Source organism: Sphaerodactylus townsendi, linkage group LG14, assembly GCF_021028975.2.
Source record: "Sphaerodactylus townsendi isolate TG3544 linkage group LG14, MPM_Stown_v2.3, whole genome shotgun sequence".
NCBI lineage: Eukaryota > Metazoa > Chordata > Lepidosauria > Squamata > Sphaerodactylidae > Sphaerodactylus > Sphaerodactylus townsendi.
In genome coordinates this window covers 46,232,693-46,240,220 of record NC_059438.1, presented here as the reverse complement: position 1 = coordinate 46,240,220, position 7,528 = coordinate 46,232,693, and the positions used below count along the sequence as shown (strand labels likewise).

The following is a 7,528-nucleotide window of genomic DNA, read 5'->3' as shown; positions in this document are numbered from 1 at the left end:
GCTGGAAATTGTTAAACAACAAATAACAGCAACTGCAAAAAAATTGAGATGAGGCAAGAATCATCCAGTACAAACAAAAACAGCTGTTTCAATCAGACCAATGAAAATTCTACCAAACTATAAATAACAAAGCAAGTTACATTGAGAAACCTGAGAAAAAAGAAACAACACAATTATGGAAGGAACTGTGGGAAAATGAAAAGGATTTATAATCTTAATGTAGGCTGGAAAAATAATTCGAAAAGGAGATGAGTAAAAATTGAATGGAAGAACTAACTATAACAGCATTTGGTTAAAAAAATCAAGTGAAAAGAGTTAGGAACTGGACATCGTAATGATGAGGTGCATGGGTTTTGGCTAAAATATCTGACAGGTTTAAATCTAGTCATTGCCAAACTATTCAACAAAGCACTGCACCGTTGTGAAATTGATAACTAACAACTGGCAGAACTCACAAAAAGATCTTACAAAAATCTTACAAGATCTTACAAAAAGATCCAGGAAAGGGCACCATCTCCAGCAAATTATAGGCCTAAAACATGTTTGCCCACAATGTTCAAACTGCTGACTGGAATTATAGCAGATAGCATCATGATTTTTTGGAAGAAAATAACATTGTTCCAGTGGAGCAAAAAGGAAATAAAAGGAAAAGCAGAGGCACAAAGGACCAACTCATGATCGATAAAATGATCTTAGAGAATTGCAAAACAAGAAAAACCAACGTGCACATGGTCTGGATTGATTATAAGAAGGCGTTTGACTCACTACCCCACAGCTGGATCATCAAATGTTTGCACTTTGTGATAAATATGTGGGGTTTGGGTTGCAATTTGGGCACTCGGTCTCAAAAAGGTTCGCCATCGCTGCCCTAGATCCTTTCTTAAAGATTGGTGTGACATTGGCCGTCTTCCAGTCTTCAGGGATGGAGCCTGATTTCAGGGATAAGTTACATATTAAAGTGAGAAGATCAGCAATTTCATGCTTGAGCTCTTTAAGAACTCTTGGGTGAACTCTTGAATAATGCACTTTCAATCCACTTTCACAATTGTTTGCAAGTGGATTTTGCTATTCCACATGGTAAAATCCAGCTGCAAAGTGCATTGAAAGTGGATTGAAAGTGCATTATTCTGCAGGTACAAAAGGGGCCGCAGTCTCTTGCAGTTAGCCTGTTTTTTATAGTCTTCCTTGGCTCTTTGCAAAGAGTCTTAGATCACCCCCCCGCCCCCGGAGTCATGTAAGGAGTCTACCCAGGTTTGCAGGTCTGCTGGCCCTGTCATGGCATCCCCCACCAATGGGAAAGGCTTCCCTTCTTGTCCATACACCATCTGGAAGGGCCTTTTGCCCATGTTGTGGTGAACTGCGTTCTTATAAGTGTATTTTGTGAAGGGGAGCAACTCAACCCAATTGTCCTGATGACAGTTTACGTAACAATGCAAATATTGTTCAAGGACCCCTTTCAGCCTCTCTGTCTGAACATCTATGGATGGGTGAAATGCATATGAGAGTCCATGCTCAACCCCAAGAGTCTCAAGAAATGTTTCCAAAAGCAGGACACAAATTGGCTTCCCTTGTCTGAAATAATTTTGGGCGGTACCGAATGCAGCCAATAAATATGGGCCACAAACATCCAGGCCAGCTCTTGAGCAGTGGATAGATCACTGCATGGAATAAAATGCCCCTGTTTAGAGAGCAAACCTACCACCACCCAGATTACTGTCTTCTTTTTTGCTGGCTGGTAGATCAGTTATGAAATCCATGGAGATCACTCACCGTGGCACATCAGGGGTCTCCAGGGACTGTAGAAGTCCAGGCAGCTTACCAGGGATGGTCTTGGCCATGGCACACACTGGGCATCCCTTTACATAGGCTTCCACATCCTTGGGCAGTGTGCACCATCAAAATTGCCCCCTCACTAAGTGTAAGGTCTTCAGGAACCCAAAATGCCCAGCCACTTTTATAGCATGACACCTCTGCAAAACCTGTAGCTGGAGGCTTGAGGGGACAGACAACTTGGGGTCTCACCACCAAAGCCCCCCGCTTCCATCCGTTCCCCTCGGCACAAGTCCAATTCTGGGTCATTGGTCACTGCAGCCCGCAGGTTCCGATTCTAGATGTCCCCCCACAAAGGGACCAATGGACTAGACTGGCCCTGGGACTCGCTACAGGTGGTCACCATCATGCCCAGTTGAGCGTGGGTGAATACTGTAGACCCAGTTGGTTCCTTGTGGACAGGGGGCTACAGTAACCAGGAGAGGGCATCCACTAGAAAGTTTTTCTTCCCCAGGAAGAAATGCAATGAAAAGTTGAATTTTGAAAAGAAATCCATCCAGTGCAGTTGCTTAGCATGGAGCTTGCTGGGGTTTCTTTAGGCAGCCAGGTTTTTATGATCAGTCCATACCCCGAAGGGATGTTTTACCTGCCTCTAACCAATGTATCCAGGTCATTATAACCTTTTGGATAGCCCCAGCCTCCTTTTCTCCCATTGTCCAATTCAGCTCCATGTCTGAGAACTTTTTCAACAGATAGGCACATGGATGGAGTTTACTGTCCTCCCCCCCAGAGGAGAGTAGCCCCCATGTCTATATCCAAGGCATCCATGTTTTCAGGATTGGCGTGCAGGAGTATGGCCTCCATAGTGAAGGCACACTTCAGTTGGTCAAAAGCTAGTTGGCATCTTTCAGTTCAATTCAGCTGATAGCCCAGGCTGTTTGCTTGGGCCCTGTCCCCTTAGTTTTCAACAAATCCATAAGGGAGGGGGCAGTTGGAAAAAGCCCAAGATATCAACTGAATCGGACTGAAAGATGCCAGGGTCCTGACAGATGATCAATTTCTTCATGAACACTTTCATAAAAGTTTTCAGTTTCTTCCTCATCAGCATCTGTAGCTGGGATGTAAACTTGAATGATGGTTATGTTGATTGATATTGGCTGTTGTGGCTTTTCCAGGCTGTGTGGCTGTGGTCTGGTAGTCTTTGCTCCTAATTTTCACCCACACCTTTAAGGACAGTCTAATTTAAGCATTTTGAGGGCTGAAGAAATTAAATCAAACATATGTCTGGATACTTAGAAAACAGATGTAGGCAAAACATGCTGAGCAAAAAATCCCAGCCTGGAAGACCCACAACAGCCAGTTGATTTTGACTATAAAAGCCTTTGACAATATATTTGGTCAATATTATTTAGTCAGTCTTTGCATTATAGTCCCTGACTGTGTGATAGCCCCTGAACTATTTGTTAGCTTTTTAAAACCCATGCAAGATCCTGGGTTGATTCTTAAGTCCCTTCCACACAGCAAATGCATAGCGGGTTGCAGCCAGGATAAAGTAACCCGCTTTCCTGTTTTTGCATTTGCATGCATCCACACAGGCAGCAATTGGAGCCCACGGAAACAATCCGGGTTGCTGTTGCACCTTTGCACAGAAGCGCATCTCTTTTTTATTTACTTCCCACCAATACGTAGCTACTCAGGCATGCACAAATGAAACCCCACAGCCATGCTGACATCTCACATTACAACCATTCGCATCTGCAGTGGCGTAGTGGCGTAGTGGTTAAGAGCAGTACATTCTAATCTGGAGGAACCAGGTTTGATTCCCGCTCTGCCGCCTGAGCTGTGGAGGCTTATCTGGGGAATTCAGATTAGCCTGTGTACTCCCACACACGCCAGCTGGGTGACCTTGGGCTAGTCACAGTTCTTCTGAGCTCTCTCAGCCCCACCTGCCTCACAGGGTGTTTGTTGTGAGGGGGAAGGGCAAGGAGATTGTCACCAGCCCCTTTGAGTCTCCTCTGCAGGAGAGAAGGAGGAGGTATTCCTCCAAACTCCTCCTCCTTCTTCTCTTTCTTTCTCTCCCTTCTTCCCTTTCTCTTTTTCTTCTTCTTTTTCTTTCTCTCTTTTTCTCCTTTTTTTCTTTTTTCTTTTTTTTTTCTTTCTTCTTTTTCTTTCTTTTTCTTCTCTCTTCTTTTTCTTCTTTTTCTTTTTCTTTTTCTTTTTCTTTTTCTTTTTCTTCTTCTTCTTTTTCTTCTTCTTCTTCTTCTATGCAGATGTTAGCCGTGAAATTTTTTAAAAGAAAAAATGGAAGGTGAATAAAGCACCACCTCCTACCCCGGCAGTTCAAGCCAAGTAGTTTGTTGCAACCTGGGATTTTTCAAAAGACTTGCAAATAGGGCAATTCTTTTTTAAAAACCAGTTTGAGGTAAATAGCATGGGGTAGACTCATTTTAGGGCAGGATCCGTGTGAAGAGTCTCCCATTGTTTTTTACCATCCTTAACCTTGTAAGCTTATTGAGCCCATGCACAGAGAATGGGCCTTAGGCAGCCTTGGGTTGGGGATAGCTTTGGTGATTCAGCAAATCCAAATAACTGGGAGGGGTATCAGTTTTTTTTAGCTTTTTCTTTTACCAATAATAAATCCCAGGTGTAATAATCCCAAGCCAAATACACCTGGGGCCAAAAACATTGAATAACATTCAGCCTTATCGACTGTTTAAAGCTCTCTCCCCTCTGCCACCATTTCCCAAGCCCAAGCAGACGTGGGACACAGCTGAGAGGGGAAGGGGGAGAGAGATCTCCTCCTGGGGTTGAGTGCTCTCTCAGTCCCACATGCAGGATCGCCCCCCCACCTGCAGGCCTTGGGAAGTCAGGGAAGTCAGGTGAAAGAAGACAGACTGATCCTGCACAGAATCACTCTCCTCACCTTGCTTCCCTAGGCTGGTGGGCCCTCGGAAGTAAGGTTTGGGGGAAAGAAAGCCCAATACTCTGCATACGCCATGGACTGAATGCGCTTTACTCCTGCACCTGCCGTGATCTCTCCCTCACTTTTGCTTTTCAAGCCTTCTGGGGCTTGGAATGTACCCGCAGGGGTAGCTCTTCTTGGGAAACAGGGGTGGGAGAACTGACAAATTTCTGGTTCAGGATTTTTTGACCTAAATAGTTTCAGCAATGGCCAAATAGAGTGGATTCATATAGTCTTTATTTGGGTTTCTTGAAAAATTCTGTGTTAAAGATACCCGAACCCAAAATTTGCCAATATTTCACATTGGTGCCCGAGCCAAATTGGGGCCCCAAACTTCAATCAACCCAGGTCGTACAAATCAGATGTTTGGTCTTGACTGTTCTTATTGTACATTCCAGAGTAATAAAGCAAGCAAAACAAAACAAAACAAAACAAGAACAACAACTTCTCCTGATTTCCCATATTTTGCATTTTGTACAGTGCCGGGGAGGGGAGGGGAGGCGTTGGAAACACAACATTTCATGCAGGTTCTTGCAAAAGAGAGGGCTGTATTAGTTAACCTTTAGTTCACCAGATTCTGCTGCTTTGGCAAATATGCATGGAGCTTAGTTGTTGTGAGGAAGAAGACAACGGTGCAGTGAGTGTGAAACCTCACTACAATAAATTCTAAAGTAACCCACACACAGTTTGGACATTACCCTCCCTGTAATAAAACCAAAACATCTTCATCTGGCATCCATCTGGTGATCATATTAAAGTTCCCTCTCAATACCTTACTGGACAGTCTGATTTAGCGTTTTAGGCCTGGAGAGATTATGTTTCTTCATACTTAAAAAGCATACATACATATGCATTTTTGAGAATTTTGGACAAATTTAGACTATTAAATCTAAAGATTTAACCCAAATATTATATTACTATTCATTCTAGATAAATTATGCTTTCCAAAAAAAGTTAAAGTAACAGCACCATATTTTTAAAAAATTAAAACTATGTTAAACTTCTGTGGAAATCCAAAGGAGCATTTCATTCATTCATTCATTCATTCATTCATTCATTCATTCATTCATTCATTCATTCATTCATTCATTCATTCATTCATTCATTCATTCATTCTCTTCCCCCCTCTCTCTCTCTCTCTCTCTCCTGCCCTATTCCTGCAGGGCTCAGGGTGGATCACAGGATAAAATCGTTATACAATCTTTAAAACATTTTAAAATGTAAATAATAGTACAATTTAAAACAGTGACATTTCAATATTTTGAATATCTACAGAAAAAGTGGAAATAAACTGGGATTGCAGGATGTATTCTCAGAATATGACAAAATGGCTGATGAGAGAAGGGTGGTTGTTTTCTATCTGTCTTCTGTCAGTTGAAGGCTTCTTAGGCTGGGGAAAGACTTGGAACTTGACTGGGCAGAACAGTACAGGAGCCACTTCATTCAAATTCACTTTCTTTCATCCTTGGTCAGTGCCATCCCTTTCCTCTTTGTTATGACTTCCTTTTCTTCCCCAGATTTGTCCCATGGAGGATCTCAGCCCACTGTGGATTGCGAATTGAGAAGGAGGAGGAGGAGTTTGGATTTATATCCCACCTTTCTCTCCTGTAGGGAGACTCAAGGTGGCTGACAAGCTCCTTTCCCTTCCTCTCCCCACAATAGACACCTTGTGAGATAGGTGGGACTGAGAGAGTTCTGACAGAACTTTGACTAGCCCAAGGTCACACAGCAGGAATGCAGGAGTGCAGAAACACATCTGGTTCACCAGATAAGCCTCTGCCACTCAGGTGGAGAAGTGGGGAATCAAACCCAGTTCTCCAGATTAGAATCCACCTGCTCTTAATCACTACTCCATGCTGGCTCTAAAAAATTTTCAGGGGAAAGCACAAGCACAGTCCTGCACTACCACAAATTATGCAGTCAAGTTTCTCGCATTTGGGGAAATCACTGGGGTCAGCACACCCAGAGTGCGATGGATGAGCCCCACCAGGGGTGGGATTCAAATAATTTAACAACTGGTTGTTTACCAGCACTGTTTTAACAACGGGTTCTGCCGAAGTGATGCAAACCTGCGGAATCCCACCACTGAGCCTCACCCTGGGAAAACCACCTTTGTGATCATGGTGTCTGCCAGGTAAGCACAATCATTTGCTTTTTTTCCCAATGAAATTCTGCAATGAAATGGTATCACTAAAGGGAAATAGAGATGATTGGGAATGAGGGCCATATAAATGAACAAGTCAAAGCAGGTCTGCTCCCATATTATTCAATGAGGCTTACTCAGAAGAAGAAGAAGAAGAAGAAGAAGAAGAAGAAGAAGAAGAAGAAGAAGAAGAAGAAGAAGAAGAAGAAGAAGAAGAAGAAGAAGAAGAAGAAGAAGAAGAAGAGTTTGATTTATATCCCCCCTTTCTCTCCTGCAGGAGACTCAAAGGGGCTGACAATCTCCTTGCCCTTCCCCCCTCACAACAAACACCCTGTGAGGTAGGTGGGGCTGAGAGAGCTCCGAGAAGCTGTGACTAGCCCAAGGTCACCCAGCTGGCGTGTGTGGGAGTGCACAGGCTAATCTGAATTCCCCAGATAAGCCTCCACAGCTCAGGCGGCAGAGTGGAGAATCAAACCCGGTTCCTCCAGATTAGATACACGACCTCTTAACCTCCTACGCCACTGCTGCTCCCAGAAAGTGTCTAAGAAAGTGTCTATGGGATGTCAGCCTCTGTGAACATTTCCCCGGGAAATACTGATGCAAAAACAGGGACACAAAGCAGACAAAACCCTGCAATGTAAATAAGTAGTTCA

The 7,528-nt window shown here is 43.5% G+C and overlaps 1 pseudogene; it reads right to left on the bottom strand.

The window, feature by feature from the left end:
- Window positions 1-6,606: 6,606 nt before the first annotated feature.
- LOC125443913 lies at window positions 6,607-6,794 on the bottom strand (annotated as a pseudogene).
- Between the last annotated feature and the right edge of the window lie 734 nt (window positions 6,795-7,528).